The sequence below is a fragment of the Bos grunniens genome, chromosome 19 (genome assembly GCF_055505025.1).
Source record: "Bos grunniens cultivar Pamir isolate PY7600 chromosome 19, Bosgru_T2T1.0, whole genome shotgun sequence".
Taxonomy (NCBI): Eukaryota; Metazoa; Chordata; class Mammalia; order Artiodactyla; family Bovidae; genus Bos; species Bos grunniens.
The window spans coordinates 41,774,683-41,796,495 of NC_141183.1; the positions used below are offsets into that span (position 1 = coordinate 41,774,683).

At 50.4% G+C, this 21,813-nt stretch overlaps 1 protein-coding gene across 9 annotated transcripts in view; it reads right to left on the reverse strand.

Moving 5' to 3' along the window:
• ABR (ABR activator of RhoGEF and GTPase) overlaps nucleotides 1-21,813 on the reverse strand; it is a 185,938-nt gene that overhangs the window by 142,972 nt on the left and 21,153 nt on the right. Inside the window, exon 1 of one of the 9 annotated variants that reach the window (XM_086359883.1) lies at nucleotides 4,129-4,651. The exons of 7 other annotated variants lie outside the window; for them this stretch is intronic. The gene's annotated coding sequence lies outside the window, so the exon portion shown is untranslated. Of the gene's footprint in view, nucleotides 1-4,128; nucleotides 4,652-21,813 lie in introns of those variants that run through there. One more of the 9 variants, XM_086359878.1, reaches the window with a different exon arrangement.

Genomic DNA, 21,813 nt, shown 5'->3' on the forward strand with positions numbered 1-21,813 from the left:
AAAAAAATGAAAAGCAGTATCATTGACATGCAGTATGGCATTAGTTTCAGATCTTATTCTTAAAAGGAGAAGCAGACCCTTTTGCATGATGCTGAAAGGAAGCCTGAATCCAGCCCCTGCAGCAGCTTAGGTAGCACCTCCAGAGCTGCCCCAGGGGAGGTGGGGGCCATTGGGCTCACAGAGGTAGGGTGAGCCCCTGGGGAAGATGCAAGGGAAGATGCTTTGGGGGTGCAGGGCATCCGCAGGTGGCTACAGTGGGTGTTTTTCAACCTGGAGGTCACACCGGCCCCTCCTTGCATCCACTGGGCTCTCCCCCACCCCAGGCCTCCGGGCTCGGGCTCTGACTTTGGCTCTTGTGGGTCTCCCTGCTCAGCTGTCACCCTCCCACCATCTCTGACTTGCACACAAGACTGGGAGGACCAAGCAAGCAGGCACCTGGAGCTTGGCAGAGAGGGGGGCGTGCATCTCCAATGAGATGCTCCAGAAATAGAGCTGGGATGGGAGAGGAAGCAAACGGGCTCCTGGAGGAACCAGAGGGAGGACGGTGAGACGGAGGAGCAGAGAGGGGCCCAGGGCCTCTCTTCTTCCCACACGGAAGGCACAGAACCCAGAAGAAAGGTGCAAGCAGGATACCAGCCCAGGTAAGCAGCAATACTGCCCCCCTCCCCAACATCTCCACCACCTCCCACCCCCCTGCACCCTCCACCCCTCCCCAAGGCAGCCTGGGCCTTCTCTGAACACTGCCTGATGGCGACATCTGGGCACTGACTGTGAGGAGGCCATGGATGTATGTTTCTGCGTGAGTCACATACATTTGCATACATTTTACATTTTTATCTACAAAGGCTTAAACAAGCTATTTTCAGCATTTTTTTTCAAGCTAAAATGTTAGTTGCTCTCCTTAGCTCTGCTTTTCCCCCTACATTCTGTCCAATCCTGTTCCAAACCTTCCAGTGCAGAATGCAATATAGGGGGAGGGGAGTGGGACCTTAGAGGCCGATCAGAAGGAGCGCTTCTGATAATTAACGGATAGTGCCTGCAGCGGACCTGGCTTGCATCTCAACGCTTTGCTTACACAACAGCCTCACTATTATCTCAGTCCCCTCCATTTAGCAGATGAGCAAACCGAGGCCCTGAGCAGCTAAGTAACCCATCCAGACAGTAAACGGAGGGCCACGCATGCTATCTCCACTGTCAGGGTTGAAAGCACGGTGGCAGAGGTCTCTGGAAATCTCTGCTGGACCATGGGTTAGAGACTATCTTCTAGAAAACTCTTCCAGTCCTATTCCATCTCTGCACAACTGTCTCAAAACCTATGTGTCCCAGGAAAGGGCGGTTACATCAAGAACCCTTGATGGCTACATCGGATGGCTTCCAATGGACATTACCACCACAGGGCTTGACTCTAACCTTGGCTACAGGACAAGTGTGCGGAAGCAGCAGGGTGACAGGAAACCAGAACAGAAACCTCCAGATTCCTGGCACTGACTGGAGAGGCGGTGGGGGAGACCCAGTACCACATCCTAGGAAGGAAGGAGTTAGAGCCATTCTCACCCACGTTGTGCCCAAGGTGAGGTGATCTGCCAGCAACCCCCTTCTGTCAGAGTAGCTGGGGATGTTCCTGTGGACAGGCTACCCTGATTCAGCTAAGTGTGGACCTGCCCATGCACCCCAAGGCACTGAGCACCCATCACAGCTCGTCCTCCAAGCCTGCACTAACCATTTGCTGCCTAGTCCTTTGGGTGAACACACTCCACCTTCCCAGCCCTCCCTCTGGCCTGTGTACTCAGCCTGTCCTTGGCTCCTCACCTCCCACAGCAAGCGGCTGCTCCTGCCTCATCAGCATATTTAAGGGGGATTTAAGTGTTGGTTGGGCTTCCTTGGTGGCTCAGAGGATAAAGAATCAGCCTGCAATGCAGGAGACCTGGGTTCGATCCCTAGGTTGGGAAGATCCCCCGGAGAAGTGAATGGCTACCCACTCCACTATTCTTGCCTGGTGAATCCCATGGACAGAGGAGCCTGGTGAGCTACAGTCCATGAGGTCGCAAAGAATCAGACATGACTGGAGCAACTAACACTTTCACTTTTAAGGGCTGGTTGCCAGGAGCACCGGGCTGATGATGTGGGCCAAGTGGGAAGAAGATATACCCCATCTGAGGTCAGCAGTCTTGCCCTTACATAACCCCCAAGGATGTGCTACACCCCACCTCTCCATTATCCAGCTCTTGCCTCTACCAACCACTTGGCCAGGGTGGAAAAAACGGGACCATGCTTAGAACCAAAACTAGGTATTTCCACTTCTCTTCCCCCATCACTGTTAGCAACCCAGCTCCACTGGGAACAATAGGAAGGCCTGGAGTCCCTGCGGGGTCACTGGTGATGAAAAGGATGTCCTTGCACCTCTCCCCACTCTGAGGTCTGCAGGGAGCACCAGGGTGTGCAGGTGGGATGTACAGGTGGTCGGGGTGGGGTGGGGGTGGTCTCCGCATTCGAATTAAAAACCAAAAAACTGACCTAATAGACAAAATCTCTTTTGTATCTTTCCTGGCAGATCAGCTCTTTAAAAGCTGGGACGAGGGACTTCCCTGATAGTCTAGTGGTTGGAACTCTGGGCTTCCAATGCAGGGGGCAAGGGTTTGATCCCTGGTCAGGGAACTAGGATCACCCATGGCTGTGTAGCACAGCAAAAAAAACCCCAAAACCTGGGACTGTGTTTTTTCACTGCACCTTGCCCAGTGGATGAATGAGGCTCAGGTAGACCTCTAAGGCAGTCGTAACTACACCATACTCCTGGATCAGTTTTCTGCCAAAAGCCCAATAGACAGGCATTCAATAATACATGCTGAATAAATAAAACTAACGACAGCTAACTTTGATTGAGTACTTCTAAAGTGCCAGGCACTGCTGCATGTGCTTCCCATAGACTGCCTCCCTCAGTCTTCATAATAAGCCAATGAGATAGGCATTGCCATTCTCTCCATTCCTTCCCTTAGAAACAGGAAGGTATGCTATTGGCCAGCTAGGAAATGAACCGAGATTCTGAATCCAGAGTCCACATGGGTAATCTCTGTGTTGGGCTGCAATGAGTGACTAAAAATGAATAAACAGAGTGAAGTTAAACTCAGGGAGGAAGCAATCAGAGCTACAGGAGGAATGTAACTCCAGAACCCCCCACAGCCACCAGTGATGAAGCAAAATGAGAACTGGTTCCCAGAGAAAACCACATCTCCTCCATCGGGCCAGATGATCCAGGAGCCAAGCTGGCTGCAATCAATCCAGTGACAATTTCCTGAACTCCAGTCCCAGCCAAACCCCACTGCTTCTATGCTTCAGGCCAGTCTTGAGACTTGCCAGCCTCAGTTTTCCCATCCGTAGGTGGGCACCCAGATGGATGTCCCTCAGGCTTCCTATCTGCCCAGTAGCCCCCAGGATGGCCTGTTTCTGGCTCCTTGCTCCATTTCCTTTAAGCTCAGCAGAGCAAAGCAGTGCTTACTCTTGTAAGATTCACCCTTAGCCCTTGGGCCTGAAGAGAAGAAAATGCCCCAGGCCTCTCCTGGGTCACCTCTAAGTGGGCAGGTCTGGCTTAACAGTTCTGTCCCCTGCACTCTTCCTCCCCGTCTCTTCCCAGCCTCCTCACTCTTCCAGCAGGCAGTGAGATCTACAGGGAGCACGGATTTACTGAAAGCCCTCCCCACTTCTTCATCTTCTCTTCCAAAGTTTATCTCAGCTTGAGTCATGGGAAAGATGTAAGAGTCATGGCAAGATGTAAACTAGAAAATTCCATTCACCTTCTTGTTGCCTCCCTCGGTACCATGGCCGAAAGAAGCCTGGTGACATCCAGGTCCCTGCAGTGGTGAGGCTCCCCCCACGTCCCCCCACGTTTCTTGGGAGCTGAGTTGAAGTGCCACTCCCATGGCTAGGGCCACAGTGAGTCCAGCATCCTGGGAAGAGCGTACTAGGCAAGCTGCAATTTCGGGAGGGTCTCGGGCCAAGTTCTAGCTAAAGTGGCCCTCATCCGACATGGCTCGGCTTGTTCCACCCAGGGGTCAACACAGAGGTTTCCGAGAGCTGATCCGAGGGATCAACAGTAGGGCCTGGCACCCCACCCCCCCTTCCTAAATGACTTACCACAGCGTCCCCATCAGCATTTGGAAAGAGGCAGACAGAAGAGACGGAAGGATTCTCCAAGTCCCCAGAACCCAGAGACAAAGTTCAACAGCTCCAACCTTATCAGCCCCGAGTGAAGCGGAGGCAAGTCCATCTGGGGCCAGAGCTCACAGGCTGGCCCTCTGCCCTCCCGTGGCCACTATTCTCCTGAAGCTGGCTGTGCTTCTTGCTGTCTCAGCCAGAGTTCTGCAGATGCCTCTCAGCCCCGCGCTCTTCTGCCAGGAGCTCTGACGCCACCAGCCAGGCTGGCCCCGTCCCTGTGAGGTCCAGGGGGGCCCGCAGGGGCTGAGGGCAGGTCGTCAATGAGACCAGCTCCAAGAGGTGGCGGCTCAACATTCGAGAAAGTGAGGACAAAGGAGCATCAGAGCCTAGCCAGTGTTGCTTGTCATCAGGAGAGTCTCGTTTCGGGATTACCGTTCAAGTTCGCGGTGTGTGGCCCTGTCTCTTTAAGGACCAGGCCTCTTTAAGATGAGTTCCCTCTGCAGTCTCCTCTGCCCCCAGTGGTCCTGCGGCAGACAAGGGGGGGCTCCCGAGCGCCACCTGGTGGTCCAACGGAGCAGCGCCTCAGCCAGCAGACTGTCCTGCCACCCTGGACACCGTCCAGCCAAGAGGCCTGGAAATGTCTGCAATAAAATCTCAGCTTCATCCACTGGATTTTTCACAGGGCTGTTAGGTTACCATTGTGAGCAAAGAGGCTATCGAAATCAGGGGGAGCTCCATTTGGGGCCAGGAGACAGCAAGAGCCCCCATGAGTGGCCTGGGAAGAAAAAACATCCCACTGGACAAAAGCTTCATTAAGATATTTGGAAATGCGGGGACTTATCCAGTCTCTCTGTCAGCCATCTGCAGGACATAAGGCAAAGCTCTATGTATCCTGTCCCCATAAACAGTGGAGTTAGTAGCTCTCAATTAGAGGTAAAGAATCCGCCTGCCAATGCAGGAGATGCAAGAGATGCAGGTTCGATCCCTGGGTCGGGACGATCCCCTGGAGAAGGAATAACAACCCACTCCAGTATTATCGCCTGGGAAATCCCATGGACAGAAGAGCCTAGAGGCCCATGGGGTCACAAAGAGGTTGGACACAATGAGCACACATATGCCATGCCACGCCCCACCAGGAGGTATTTGGAAATGTGGAGGAGCATTATAAAGCCAGAGATATTAAGATGTCCTGCAATATACAGCACCATCCCAAAGAATGTCTGTCCCCAGATACCAACAGCGTTAAGGACACTATGTGGTTAGGAGGAACAGAGGCTTTTGGAAACTTGCTGAGGTTCCTTAGCAAGCTCATACCCACCCTGTTCTTTTCCCCATCTTTCTGCCTTTGGTGTCCTCCCTACACTTTACCTTTATAACGTTTGAGGTGGAGAGAGGGACTGATCTGGCCCAGGCCACCTTAACCAGGGATGCCAGAGTCCCTGGCTATCCCACCCCAAAAGCTAGGCACACACCTGCCCCCAGTATGCGTTGGGTCATCATGGCCCTTGAATGGGAAAGGCAGACTGGACGGCAGCCTGACTCAGACCGCTGGGAACCAGCAGATGGATTCTGAGAAGAGATTACAGAGGATCAGCCGCTCCTTCCCTCAAGGGAATACCCTGCCTTCCTTCCCCCATGGGTGACTCAACCTAGCCCAGTGCACTGTCTCTAAACTGTCCCATGACGTCCATGTTTTACATAAGGCATTTGCAGGTGCTGATCATGAAACCTGGTCATGAGTCCTAATTTCTCCTTCCCCCAAGCTTACTGCTGCCTGTCCTGGACTGATCAGCTTAGTCTCACAGTCTGTTGCCAGCGGCTGACATGAGAAACCAACACACATGACGTAAGTTCTAAGGAAGAGGGTAGAAAAAAGAAATGAAACGCTGTCTGCTGTGGTGAGTGGAAGCCCCACAGTGGTCACATCTGAGCTGGGTCTGCTGGTCTGAGAAGTCGCAGGCTCGTGAGGCTGACATCATAGCTAGAATGATCAGGTGGAGGAAACAGTTTTCCAGCATCCCACAGCAGCTTGAGAACACTTCCCATCGCTGTCAGAAGGAAAAACCACATCCCTGTAGTGGCACACAAGGCTCTGTGGCCTGGCCCCTCACCTCCTCTCTGCTTCATCTGCCACATTTTCCTCCTGGCTCTCTCTTGCTTTCTCAGAACTTTTGTACAGGATGGTATCTCTGGTCAAAATGTTCCACCCGACTCTGCCTGGGTATCTCCTACTCTTCCCTCTAGTCTTTTTAAATTTTTAAAAATGTTTTGGCTGCACTGGGTCTTCACTGTGGTGTGTGGGCTATTCGCTAGGAAGCTCTCCCTAGCTATCAGACCAGGGAGCCCTGCATTTCTGATTATTCAGTGCTCTTGTAAATCACCTAATGCCTATCTCTTCTGTTAGACTGAGAGCTCTGAGAAAGTGGGAACCTCATCTCTCTTGTTCACACTATACACTTGGCACCTTGAAATAGTGGTTTCAATGAATGAGTCAGTAAATGAATGCATGAATGAATGGCCAAATACGCTCTTGGTCGCAAAGACCCTAAAATAGTGAGTACAGAAGCTTCAGCCAATCCAGCTCTACCAACTGAAAAAGAACTGTTAGGGCCGTTTGGAATATCATGTTGAGAATAGAGTGGTCACGCTCTTCGGAAAGACTCAGACAAACAGCAGGATCCTAGAGTCAGATCTGGGGCAGGAGAATTGCTGTTCCAGTTAATTCTCTAACTGCTCACATGAAATCCCAACTGAAAACTCCCCAGTGCCCAGGGCTCCCTTGCTCAGCAGCTAGAACTGGATGCTGTACTCTTTTTCACCCAATCAGACACCAACACGGAAATGGAATAGAAGCCGAGAAATGGTTCAGTCCACTAAGGGAACTTTGGTCTCCATTCTCAGAGTCCTTCTCCTGGACCTGCCCCCAATTTGCATTTAATTTTGTTTTTAGACGAGGGAGGCAAATTGTAGTCCTCCTCTGGGAAAAAGAGGTCTCTTGGTGTGTGTGCCTGTCCTGTCTCACCTCCCGGTAGGATGTGGACTCTGAGACTCAACTCCCCAGTCCCAGTGGGGCTGTCAGCTGAAGCTGTCCCTCACCGGTTCCCAGTGATAACTTTGATGCCCCTCCTACCCGGTGGCTCAGTGATAAAGAATCTGCCTGCAGTGCAGGAGACACAGGAGATGTGAGTTCGATCCCTGGGTTGGGAAGATTCCCTGGACAGAGGCCATGGCAACTCACTCCAGTATTCTTACTGGGAAAATCCCATGGACAGAGGAGCCTGGCAGACTATAGTCCGTGGGGCCACCGAGGAGTCAGACATGACCGAAGTGACTGGACGTGCACACACACAGCTGGACACATGGGAAATCTTGCTTTCAACCCTGTGATGGGAGAAGGACGATGGAAACTGATTCTGGACACCCTGTCCTCCCAAGGACCTAGCTTGAGAGCTTCTGTAGGCTGCCTGACAGATGGACAGACAGAGGGACGGAGCTTGGGCAGACCCTCTGCGGCTGCTGCATGCACTGAGCCGAGGTGACCACTGAGCAGGCCTGAGAGCCGTGGAGGGCAACATGCCAGACTCAGCCGGTCTGCTGGCACCTGCAAAAAGGGAAGCAGGTTTCCTTTCAGTTTCTCTTCAGCACAGCACAGGGACACATACAACACCCAATTATTCGTCCAGGTCTGACTTGTTGGGCCTGACGTCTATGATGGTCCAGAAAATCACCCTAGGCCACTGGGGTCAGTAATCCAGATGGTTAGTCGTCTAAAGTACCAGCCCAGCTTCTCACCCACTGCTTCGTAAAGACGTTCTGGCATGGTTAATACCCGCCGTGTACTTCTCTCCCCTGAAATGAAAGGAAAGGACCTGGTGGGAGGAGGAGGGGTTGACAATAAAGTACAGAAGAACCGTAACAACAGAGCCAGCAATAACACTGACACGCTTACTGCGGCTCGGCTGATCTAAGGGCTGCATGTGTTAAGGCCCTGGATGATCACAGTAACGTCAATGCTCTACTCCCTCTCCCCAACACAAGTCCGCTGAACCTGCTGTGTGACCTTAAGGAACATTCTTTCCCTCTCTGGGCCTTGGTTTCCTCACCATGACATGCATGGGTGAAAGCTGCCCAGTCTATGAGTCTTTGAAAGACAGCAACCAGAAAATAGCTGAGGAGAGAGAGGAAAGCTTTCTTTCCTATGCCTCAGTGGCCCAAGACGTCAGAAAGTTCCATGGGTTTTGAGGGCTAGAAAACTTACTCATTACCCCACTGAATATTCCCTGAACCCTATATAAAGCGGATTGGGGTTCTTTTGCCCAGGATGCTATGACAGTGGATTTGAGATGTGCCCAGAAGTCACCAAGAGGCAAGGCAGCAGCTGCTGGGCCCCGAGAGTGGTCTGGACAGTATATAATGGAGGGAAGGGAGAACTGAGTTGATGGAACTGAGTTGATGACTAAACACTCCTTGAAGGAAGTGCCATCTGAACCCCGGGCCTGGAAGAATGTCTCATATGTCGCTGGCAAAAAAATGGTGGGGTGCGGAGACAGGGCATTCTGGAGGGAAGGAGAGCATAAGCAATTACACGGAGGCAAAAAGGGGGTGAGGAGGGGACCAGATGGATGACTGGGGAGAAGGTTCTTTTGGGAACTAGGGGAATATATTGCTAATCTGACATGTGACCTCAGCGTGAATCAGGGACACGACAGAATCTACAGCTTCTCTTAGGCCCGTCCTTATAGAGAAGCCTGTCTGGGATACCTCCTCCCCGCTGCCGTGCCCACAAAGGCCCAGGGCCACCTCCCTTCCCTGTGAGTTTGGGGGCAGAGACATCCATTCCTGAAAGCCCTTTGGGCAACGTGTCCCGGGCTTCACCAATATTTATGTTCCGGGCACTGTGTTGAGCACATGACTCTTACTCTTTTCTTTCCAGCTTTATTGAGATATAACTGATAAATGACATTGTGTAAGTTTAGGGTCTACAGTGTCATGAGTTAATATAAGTATGCATTGTGCAATGATGACCGCAGTAAGGTTAGGTAACACGTTTGCCATCACACATCGTTACTTGTGCCTGTGTGGTGAGACCACTTAAGATCTACTCTCTGAGAAGAGTTCTTTAAATTATTTATTTATTTCTTGGGCTGCATTGGGTCTCAGTTGTGGCGTGCACGATCTTCAGCTGCGGCATGTGGGATCCAGTTCCCTGACCAGGGATCAAACCCAGGGCCCCCTGCACTGGGAGCTCGGAGCCCTAGCCACTGGACCTCCAGGGAAGTCCCTCTGAGAACATTTCAAGAATTCGGTACAGTATTGTTGACTAGAGTTACCATGTCATACGTTAGGTCCCCAGAACTCATTCATCTTATAACTGAAAGTTCGTACCCTTTAACCAACATCTCCCCATTTCCGCTGTCCTCTAGGCCCTGCTCACCACCATTCTACGTTTTTATGTCACTCTGACCATAGATACATGACACTTCGATGTGGCAGACACAATCATCAGCCCTACTTTGTAGAAGAGACTCAAAAGTCTAGTTAGTGGTAGAGCCAACTTCACACTCAGGTCTGTCTCGGGGCAGAGGCCAAGCTCTCAAAGGCTTTTATGGACTGAATGTTTGTGCTGCTACTGCTAAGTCACTTCAGTCGTGTCCGACTCTGTGCGACCCCACAGACAGCAGCCCACCAGGCTCCCCCGTCCCTGGGATTCTCCAGGCAAGAACACTGGAGTGGGTTGCCGTTTCCTTCTCCAATGCATAACAGTGAAAAGTGAAAGTGAAGTCGCTCAGTCGTGTCCGACTCTTAGCGACCCCATGACTGCAGCCTACCAGGCTCCTCCGTCCATGGGATTTTCCAGGCAAGAGTGCTGGAGTGGGGTGCCATGTTTGTGTGTCCCCCCAAATTCAGAGGTTGAAGCCCTATTCCTCCATGTGAAGGTATTTGAAGGTCTTTGAGAGGTAATTAGGTTTGGATGAGGTCACGAGGGTAGGGTCCCCATGATGGGACTGCTATTACCCTTAGAAGAAGAAGAGAGGGGGACTTCCCTGGTGGTCTGGTAGTTAAGAATCCACCTGCCAATGCAGGGGGCACGGGTTCGATCCCTGGTCCAGGAAGATCCCACATGCAGTGGGGCACCTAAGCCCATGAGCCGCAACTTCTGAAGCACACGGGCTCTAGTGTCTGTGCATGCAACACAGAGAAGCTCCCGCTCGCAGCAATGAAGACCCAGCACAACCAAGAAAACAAAGAAAGAAAGAAAGGCACTTTCCCAGTGGTCCAGTGGTTAAGACTTCATGCTTCCAATGCAGGGTGTGTGGATTCAATCCCTGGGTAGGGGAACTAGATCCCGCATGCTGCTGCTGCTAAGTTGCTTCAGTCGTGTCCGACTGGCATGACCCCCCAAAAAAGAAAGAAATACCCTAAAAAAAGAAGAGACCAGAGGTCTCTCTCTGACATGTGGACACGCAGCATGGAGGCACCGAGCAGGGAGAGAGGCCTCACCTCACCAAGAACTCGATCATGCTGGCACCTTCATCTTGCACTTCCCAGCCTCCAGAACTGGGAGAAAGCAACTCTTGTTGTTTAAGCCACTCAGCTTATAGTATTTTGTTACAGCAGCCTGAGCTAAGACACCCACCACATGACTGTGCCTGTCTACCAGTCCTGACACGGCAGAAGGCATCTTAGCCTCTGACATCACAAGATTCTTCACTGGCAAGGGAGTCAGGTTCCTGGGCATACCAGGCAGCTTTGACACCTGATGCTAACATGGATTTATCAGCAGAGCTCTGAGAGCTATTCTCCAGACAAAAAAAGGGCACAAAGGAACTTCCCTGGAGGTCCAGTGATTAAGACTCTGTGCTTCCCCAGCAGGGGGCATATGTTTGATCCCTGGTTCAGAGCTAAGATCCTGCATGCCACCTGGCACGCTGCCCCACAACCCAACCCCCCAAAAAAGCCACAAACACAAAGATGTGTTTCCGTCCTCTTTCTCCTCAACTGAAGTCTGATAAGCTCTGGGATCTTTCAACTACTCCTTAGTCATGAGGCCTGAACCTGGAGTGTCCCTGGGGGTAAGAGTACTTTGCAATACATTAGGAGGTGGACCTGGCAACCCGCTCCAGTATTCTTGCCTGGAGACTCGCCATGGACAGCGGAGCCTGGTGGGCTACAGTCCACGGGGTTGCAAAGAGTCAGACATGATTAAGCGATGGAGCAACGACAAGTCTCAGGGATATGTCTCTCACATAAGCAGCCCCCAGCCTTGCCTGGCTCAGGTTCAGCCAAGTATGGTAAGGAGCATTTTAAGGACAATTAACCTTTGAAGACCCTCTTGATGGAAAGCAGGAGAAAACTGGGGTATCAGCTCTACATCCTATGCTATCCAACTTTTCATGTCTTCACTGTCCTGGCCCTGAAAAAGAAAGAAGATCAGTATGCTCAAAACTTTTCTCGAAATTTCTTTGTTCTCTGAACAGAGGTAGATGTCTGTGGGAAGATAACACCACCTGGTGAGGGAAAAGAGATTCACTTTCCTAGGGAAGGACCCTGTACTTCTGAGAAACCTTCCCACAGAACCTCAAAAGGTAAAGGCTCTGAGGAATTTCAGTTCCCCTTGCAGTGCCACTTGGTCAGAAGGATTTTTCAGAGCTGTGTTCGTGCGTGCTCAGTCGCTTCGATCGTGTCCAATTCTTTGAGACTCCCAAGGACTGTAGCCTGCCAGACTCCTCTGTCCATGGGATTCTCCAGGCAAGAATCCTGGAGTGGGTTGCTATCCTCTCCTCCAGGGGATCTTCCCAACCCAGAGATCAAACCTGCGTCCCTTATGTCTCCTGCCTTGGCAGGTGGGTTCTTTACCACTAGCGTCACCTGGGAAGCCCCTTCAGTGCTACAGGGGTTGGCAAGTCTCTGAGACATCACTCATACAAAGGCAGCCCCCAGCCCTACCTGGCCCAGGCTCAGCTGAGAATTAGTATTATTTTTTCTAGTATTTATTTATTTGGCTGCACAGGGTCTTAGTTGTGGCATGTGGGCTCCAGTTCCCTGACCAGGGATCAAACCCGGGTCCTCCTACATTGGGAGTGTGGTCTTACCCACTCAGCTGAGTGTTATTAAGAGGAGCTTAGACTCTTTTCCAGAGCCACTGGGAAACAGGGCCTGATCTCAAGCTCTGGGTGGAGAGGGTGAGGACTGGGAGCTGCAGCAGCCTCGGCTTCCTGCTGAATGATTTCAGCTGTCTGCCCCTGCGCATCCCTTCCACGGTGGGCCCCACACCCAATGTCTAGTTTGATGGGTGGCAGACAGGAAGACGCTGTCCCTCTGCCTCCTCACCCCTCCAAAGTCTCAAGCTCTGGAGACATCCTTAGATCTTAGTTATGACTTGGATGAAATGTGGCTCCTCCCCCTAACCCTGCTCTCATGGCCCAGAGTCTTTTAGACAGCTCGTTGCCCAATCCCCTCCATGCCCCACTGAGTTCTTTTCCAGGTTCCTATTTCTTTCTGATTACACAAGTTTCTTTCCTCTAAGAAGCCACATGCTTGTTACATGGGGGTGCCTGTAGGTCACCAGCAGAGGGATGGGGGTTTCTGGGAACAGTCCCCTTTCTGGACCCCAGAGCCTTCAGGGGTGGCTCCCCACTCTGGGACCACCCAGGAGAGACAGTGCCGCCCCAAATGATGTCTTGACTGGGTTTTCAGTTTCCCTAGACAGCAGTCTGTTTTGCAGGAGGCCCCTGCCCATGGGCTGTATGCCAGGCAGTCCCAAGCAGAAGACAGTAGTGGCCACTCTTTACAGTCCAGGAAGGACGTGGAGCCTCTTCTTAGCACCAGCTGGACGTGGCTCCAGGCCCTCTCTGCCCTTCAGGTCCCCAGCTCTTCGGGCAAATGCACTGTTGGAGCAAAGCTGCTGAGACAGGACGCTTTGGGGCTGGTTGGCTAAGACCTCCACACAGGAAGTTAGTTCTCTGGGTACCCTGAGGGAGGCTGGGGCTTCCCAGGTGGCATTAGTAGTAAAGAATCCACCTGCCAAGGCAGGAGATGCAAGAGACATGGGTTCAATTCCTGGGTCAGGAAGACCCCGTGGAGGAGGGCATGGCAACCCACTCCAGTATTCTTGCCTGGAGAATCCCATGGACAGAGAAGCCTGGCAGTCTCCAGCTCATGGGGTCGCAAGGAGTCTGAGCTGGCTTTTTTCTGAAGGTAAGAGGGATGCTTTTGTAAAATGACACCCTATTTGCCTCCCACGGCAACTAACCACAGATGAGGAAGCAGCCAAAGAGAAGCCCTGGCTGGGCTCCTGGCTCCCAGGGCCACACATGGTGCTGTACACGCCAGCAGGTTCCTGCAAGACCATGAACGCCAACAGCAGGACACGTGGGCAGCATTTCTGCTGACTTCTAATGTAGCTTTCAGGACCAAAAAGGGAAGAGATTCTGCCTTGTCTGGGAGAACACGGCCCAGGCCACTAACAGCAGCTGACCATCCACCTGGCTTGCCTAATCTTGCAGGCAAAGGAGCCTGGTCCCAAGGACGAGACACTTCCTTCGCAAGCCTGTTCTTCCCAGGGAGCTGGTGAAGCTTCTGTTGGGGAGTGGTCAGGGTCACAGATGTCTTGTTTTGGAACACAAGTTCTCTCTGGCTCTACAGCTGGCTGGGATGAATGGGGAAACAGGAACCAGGCTGAGGTCCTGCTGTGAGAACACCCAAGCTGTTCACTCAGAAGCCACGCTGCAATTAGCACCCTGTCATTTGCTCATTTGTATGCATTTCACATGGCATCAGAGACCTCAGGGAAGGTGTGAAGTGTATAGGCAGTTGGCTTTTTTTTTTTTCAAACTGTAAGTTTATACAATTTGGTTTTCCTGTTGTGAAATTATTAAAGTCACGATTTAAAAAAAATTTAGACAATAAAAGAGTAAAATGTGATCTGTGAATGTACCACCCCGTTAGCATTTTTCAGCCCCTGCTGGTACGTGCACAAAGGGGTCTATTTTTTAAAAAAAATTAGAGTACAATTACTTTATAATGCTGTGTTAGTTTCTGTACAACAACATGAATCAGCTATATGTATACGTATATCCCCTCCCTCTTGAGCCTCCCTCCCAGCCCTCATTCCACCCCTCTAGGTCACCACAGAGGACCGAGCTGGGCTCCTTGTGCTGTACAGCAGGTTCCTCCTAGCTGTCTATTTCACACATGCTAGTGTATATACTGAGGCTTCCTAGGTTGTGCTAGTGGTAAAGAACCAGCTTGCCGATGCAGGAGAAGTGGGTTCGATCCCTGGGTCAGGAAGATCTCCTGGAGGAGGGCATGACAACCCACTCCAGGATTCCTGCCTGGAGAATCCCATGGACAGAGGAGCCTGGTGGGCTATAGTCCATGGCATCACAAAGAGTCGGACACGACTGAGCAACTATCACTCACGTAGTCATAAAGCAGCTCTCCAAAGCGTACGCAGGAGCTTTCTCGACCGCTGATCCTCAGCCTGTCCAGTTCTCATTCTCTCCGCCTGTCCTGTGATGTCCAGCAGGCCAATTGTGCTACCTAGATAAGCTATGACCTCATTCTGCTCAGGGCCTCCTTGACCCCAAACCCAAAGATAAGCTCCCATGTGGAAACACTAGTTCACTGTCCAGGTTTGTTCACAGTGCAAGGGAGATGTCGCTGCTTCCTTGGGGGAGGGAGGGACATCAGCTGCTGGTCAGCACCATCCAGGGACACCACAAGTAAAGTCTCATCTGCAGAGTAGGAAGCTGAGAGCTGCTGGGGTCGGGGTAGGGGGCTGGGAGCCCTGGGGTGGCCCGGGGCTACCCACTTGCCTTGGAGGGGCTGTCCTAGTGACATCAGCAAAGGAAACTGAGGAGGAGGAGGGGAGGAAGAAGCAGGGAGAATGGGAGACAAACTCAGGCGTGAGTTCACTGCCCAAGGCCTAAACCCTGGCAGAGACAAAAAGAGTGGAGGCTGTTCCCATCTGAGGAGGGTAGGACAGAGAAGCGCCTTTTTCACATGGTGGCACATGCAGGAAATGCCAGTGTTTGCAGAGCACCCTGGGGAAGCAGACGAAGCTGCCAGCTGTCAGAGGTGAGGAGGGCCATTCCTCTGCCCCATGACTTGGCCTGAGGCTGAGATGTCAATATTTCTCCACACCTTCATTGAGTTCTAGGCACCCAGATCGGGAAGCTCTGGGTGAGGGATTGGAGGAGGTGGTTTTCTGCTTCCAACAAACGCTCTCAAGGTACCACAGGCTTCAGAAGCATTTCTACTTTTTAAGCTCATTATTTGGCTGCACTGGGTCTCAGTTTGCGGGATCTTCACTCTTCGTTGCAGCATGCAGGATTTTCAGTTGTGGTACATGGGATCTAGTTCCCTGACTAGGGATCGAACCCAGGGTCCCCTGTATTGGGAGCTCTGTGTCCTAGCCACTGGACCACTAGGGAAGTCCCTCATAAGCATTTCTGAATTTAGAAGCCCTCACACTGCCAAGAAAAAAAATCAGGTGAACCCCTTCTAGGGCAGCAATGCCAGCCCCCATCTCAGGTGAAGTGAGGCGACGTCCAGGTGAATTCACTCACACACCCAGACTGGGCTGAGGGCACACGTCCCAGGAGGACACCTTACCCGCTGGGCATGACTGCTGACAAGGCAGAACTGATAGCCTGGAGGTGAATGCCACAGCTTGGGCCAGAAGTTGGTTGTGCCAATCTTGTCAAAAGGTTCCTGTTTCTCAACCAAGGCGGAGACTGATACTTACTTTTACAAAGACAGAACTGCCAACACAGTTCTGTCAACAGGAACCTTTTGACAAGATTGGCACAACCAATGTCTGGTTGCACCTTTGTAGCAGCTCTTCTCTGATGCTCCGAACCTGGGCTAGCCCACCCTAGGTGCCTGGGGGTAGAGACACCTGCTAATTCCCCGGGGCACTGCTACCAGGTCAGTGCAAGTAGCTGCATTGCCCAGAGCGGCTCACATCAGCAACAGCCTCAAAGGGTCGGCTTCTGGGCTGCTTCTATTCCGGATGCAGAGCTTAATGGTGAAGGTCAGGATGTGGGTTCTGGACCTGGGTTCAAGATCTGGTGTCCTTAAGCAATTCAACCTCTCTGAGCCTTAATTTCTTTCATTGTAATATAACAGTAATGGTAGCTGTCTCAACAGCACGGTTGAGAGGATCAAATGAGATTAACAGATGTAATACCCCCAGGGCAGTGCCTGCCCCATCCACCCAAGCAAAGTTATTACAGCTATTAACATTATGTGGGTTGAATTTTGCATATGCACACAGACACACTTTATACCTCTCTCTTGCGAGCCAAAACAAGGCAAAAAGTGAAACAGCCTGCTGAAAAGATTACCGCAAGCCTAAAGCAGAGACACGATGACTGATACTGAGGCCCCCAAAGCCAAACCACACTCTTTGTTCTCTGTAGTTGTCTCATTGTTACTGCAGAGTTAATTTTTAAGCATTTTTTAGTCTCAAAGCAACCCTATTCTTCTTAAGTGTGTCTCTCCTTGTACTTTGCTATTCAATAGCAGCTGGAATAAGAAAAAGAAAAACATAATCTCTTTGCCTTCAAGTCAGGACTGTCATACTTGAGTGAGGCAGGAACTTCCACATTGCTAAAGGTCCTTGAAAGATTTCAGGGGCAATGGAAGCTGAAAATTGTATTGAGTACAATTTATAAGCTCTCCTGAGAAACAGAATTTTCTCCAGGGCACCAAGATAGAGTACCCTCTTTGAGAAAAAGGGAAATTGAAGTCTGAAGTGTTAAAATGTGTTCAAAGCAAAAAAAAAAAAAAGTATGTATAGTCAAAGCTATGGTTTTTCCAGTAGTCATGTACGGATGTGAGAGTTGGACCATAAATAAGGCTAAGCACCAAAGAATTGATGCTTTCCAACTGTAGTGTTGAAGAAAACTCTTGAGAGTCCCTTGGACAGCAAGGAGATCCAACCAGTCACTCCTAAAGGAAATCAATCCTGAATATCCATTGGAATGATTGATGCTGAAGCTCCAATTCTTTGGCCATCTGATGTAAAGACATAACTCAATGGAAAGGACCCTGATGCTGGGAAAGATTGAAAGCTAAAGGAGAAGAGGGCAACAGAGGATGAGACAGCATCACCTACTCAACAGACATGCGTTTGAGCAAACTCCAGGAGATGGTGAAGAACAGGGAAGCCTGGTGTGCTGCAATCCATGCGGTTGCAAAGAGTCAGACATGACTGAGCAACAATTTTATGTTAAAATGATAAACCTTGTATTACCCAAAGTAAATACTCAATCAAAATATTTGACCAATGTACTTCCTTGGCAGTCTAATGGTTAGGATTCTGTGCGTCTACTGCAAGGGGCACAGGTTCAATCCCTGGTCGGGAAGCTAAGATCTCACGTGCCACATGGTGCTGCCAAAAAAAAAAAATCCTGGACCAAGAAAAAAAATTTCCTAAAATCTGAAATTCTCATATCCACCTCCCCCTTAACGCACACACACTACACAAACTTGTACACAAATTATAAATTTTAAGGTATGTCTGAGTATTACAAAATGGACATGTGATCCAGAAGGACCTCTTATAATAACAGATTCACCTATGCTAGAACCCCATAGCTCACATCAAACAGAAAATGTCTATTGCTCAGCTTGAACTTCAAGTGTGATGGCTCATTCTAAACTGCAAATGGAAAGGTTATCCCTCCTGTCTTTTCATATACTCTTCAGCGAACAGTAGCCAAACATAAATGAGCTAGGAAAACACACATGCACACACACACACACACACGTTCATATTTAAGGGCATTTAAGGGTATTTCCCCTGTGGACAAGAAGGTCCAACTTCCCCACACTCTTCTGAAGGATCCTCCCTCCCACACAGTGTGCCCACTGGCGCTTAATAACGCTTTCTCATGCTTTCACGTATTAGCTCTTGGTAAATGTTCCATGAAATCTGATGATCCTGTTAGAAAGGGAAGATGATTCATTATCATCTATTTCTAACCCGCAGACCCTTGATGAAAGCCTGCCTAGGTTTAGGGTTTAGAATCACGGTGGCTGGAAAACAGTTGGCTTGAAGATTAATGGCTCTCTCATTTAAAGGAGGCGGCCCCAGACGCCTGCAGCAATGGTAAATTCCGCTCCCCTTGCCACCAGCTTCTCCATTAGGTCACATGAACTAATGGAGAGGATCCTGGGGAAGCGCCCCTCGCATGGAGCTTCTGACCCTAGCAGGGCTCTCCGCCAGCCTCCAGGGGGCGGGGCCGCAGGCTCCGGGTCACGTGACGGGGGCTGCGGCATTTAAATGTGAAATTGAGCACCGGCAGCTAAACCTAACCAGCAACCAGCGCTGCCCCCGCTTGCACGCATGACTAATTGACATCAAATCAGAAACCCCTTGGTGGCCTGCAGCTCAAGGAGGAGCCGGGTAGGCGAGGCAGCCTGGGTTTCCGAGGTCTACGCAGTTAATTGCGATGCAAATGAATTCTCGCAGGAAGCCAGATGCCACAATGCTCTGGGGGCCTCAGCATTTGGGGGGTGGTGGTGAAGGAAGGCCTAGGCTCTCCCCAAAACCGAGGGTGTAGTATTTGTTGTGGGTCTTGACACGCCTAGGCCAAACAGCAGGAAGCGGCAGAAGTGACAGGGGGAGGTGAAACCAGCTCCAGCCTTTATTCTGTCTTTAAAATAAATACATAGGTTAAAGAGTTTTCATTTTCTGGACTTGGTGCTGGGTCCACTGGGGAAATCCCTGGAGCAGAGCGGAAGTGAGGGAGAAGGCACATGTCCACCTGCCCAAGGCGCCAGGCCGGCCCCATTTCTTCTCTACCTCGCCTCCAGCTCTTCCCAGCTGAAGCCACATTCAGGGTCTCCAGGACTCCCCCAGGGCACTTGGGGAAAGTGTTAAGAGTCCCCAGCACCAGAAACTTTTCCTGGAGGCACTTCAAGGATGGCTTATTAACACGTCCTAGCAAAAGGGAAGATCTGAAATCCAGATGTGGGTGGCCTGAAATTCAAATTATACACCTAGGTCCTGCCCACTCAGGTCTCCCAGAAGACAGCTGCCAGAGGACAGTACAGCTGAGCTGAGAGACCCCAGCGTCCCTTGGGACTCCCTCAGACCCATTTTGAGTTTGTAAGAAATACATCACTGAGCAAGACTCATTTTTTTTTCTTTTTTGAATGTAACAAAGAAGAGGAAATAAGAATAGACAGCATATTAAAAAGCAGAAACATTACGTTGCCAACTAAGGTCCGTCTAGTAAAGGCTATGGTTTTTCCAGTGGTCATGTATGGATGTGAGAGTTGGACTGTGAAAAAAGCTAAGCGCCGAAGAATTGATGTTTTTGAACTGTGGTGTTGGAGAGAACTCTTGAGAGTCCCTTGGACTGCAAGGAGATCCAACCAGTCCATTCTAAAGGAGATCAGTCCTGGGTGTTCACTGGAAGGACTGATGCTAAAGCTGAAACTCCAATACTTTGGCCACCTCATTCGAAGAGTTGACTCATTGGAAAAGACCCTGATGCTGGGAGGGATTGGGGGCAGGAGGAGAAGGGGACGACAGAGGATGAGATGGCTCCATGGCATCACCAACTCAATGGACATGAGTTTGAGCAAACTCTGGGAGTTGGTGATGGACAGGGAGGCCTGGCGTGCTGCGATTCACGGGGTCGCGAAGAGTCGGACACGACTGAGTGACTGAACTGAACTGAACGTTTTTACTTATTTTTTAATATTTTAAGCTATTTCTTTTTTTTTTTTTTGGTGAACAAGGCCCGCACTTTATTTTCCAAAGTAGTTTTTATACCTTAAGTTATGCATAGAGGATAATGGGGGAAGGGGTAGAGTCATGCAGCAAGCCAGGCTTTCTTCCTGCAAACTTATCATATGCAAAAGCTTAGGTGATTTGCATCATCTTCTTAAGCTATTTCTTTTAAAAATTGTTTATTTATTTATTTGACTGCTTCGGGTCTTAGTTGCAGCCCTCTGGCTTCTCTCTAGTTGTGGTGCGTAGGCTTAGTTGCTCTGTGGCATGAGCACACACACGAGGGATCTTAGTGTCCCTACTGCGGATTGAACCTGCCTCCCGTGCATTGGAAGGTGGATTCTTAACCACTAGATCAGCAGGGAAGTCCTAACTATGAATATTTTAAATGCAAATACTTTTCAACTTTGCAATTCCCTATTTTCTAGAGAAATATTCACGCAGGTGTACCCACGGACTGTATACCATTCATGGTTTTCCACTGTGGCGTTGTTTGGAGTAGCAGAAATTGGGATACCCCACTAAGGATGAGATCTGTCCTGTTGCCTTTTCTCTAGTAAGAGAGGTGCTGGGGAAAATACACTCTTGGAATCACAGACCTTATAACCTTATCATTCCTTGGGCAGCCTCTCTTGGAAGATCAACCATTTTGGAGCCACCGACTTCAGAGACGGGCCTCCCTGCTACAGTCTAGGAAAGAGATTATCAGAGGCCTGCCTGGGTTTGAAAAGAGAAGTTGCCTGACCCTCTAAGGGTCCCCAGGGATGGAAAGGAAGTAGTGGTGGAGGCTAGAACTTGTCCCGTCTGGCCTCCCCAGGCAGACTGACACATGGGAAGCAGCTCTGCCTGGGACCTGAAGGACGAAGGCATCAGGAGCTCCCCAGCTGAGCTCAGCGTGGAGGGATGGACATTCTCCTCCCCAAGAATAGCAGCAGCCTGTGCGGGGTCTTGGTCAGTGCATTCCCACGCCACCTCTGTGTCCCAGGGGCATCTGCTGGCCTGTGAAGTGAGAAGTCCTTCTGGTTAAGGAGACCCACGTCCTCTGCCCACTTGGGTGTACCAGTACCAAGGACGGCTCCCTCTTTGACTCTGTAAAGGAGAGCTTCGAGGATCTGGGAGGACTTCCTGCTGGTAGGCTCATGGGCACCGGAGCTGAAGAAAGAAGCAAAAGTACCAGGGGATGTGCCCTCAGCATTGCGGAGCAAGTGCTACCAGTTTCATAACTACTGGTCAACCAGCGAAGATGTGGTTAGTATTTGAACAGCACTGGCTGCCAACAGTTTGGAGAGACCTACCTTGGGTCTTATGAGGCAGCTGAAGATGGCAAGCCCATAGCATGGATCTCTACTGTCTATACATTTAGGTGGTGAAAACCAGCCTAGTTCCACAGGGAGATTGAAGGCCCTTGAAGCAGAGGTTTGAACCCCTCCTGGTTCACTGCTTGGCACAATTCAGGTGTCCATAAAGTTGCTTTATTGGTGCCTGTCTCCCTTTCTCCTAGATAGGAGTTTATGGTAGCCCAGAATTGATCTCTCATAGCCAAAAAAATCAGACACGCAATGCTTTACTCTTGGGAACCTGTTTTGAAGTAGGTAGTGTTTTATTGTCCAAATTCTTCTCTTTTAACCCTCTAATACTTGGTGATTTAGATACCTCATAGACACTGAAAATTAGAGTGAAGGTATTTTATTGACCTTTTTATTGATGGGTGTAGAGGTTATAAGTACTCCATGTTCTCACAGTGACTTTCAAAAAAATACCAGAAAGTGTACCATTTATCAAAGTCCACCAGGTCTGCTATTGATAAACTCAACAAATTTACACATCACAGCAAAACTGTCATGTTAATACCACACTGGTCCCTGCTTCCAAAGACCACACACACACACATGTATTTCATGCCACCGAAATCT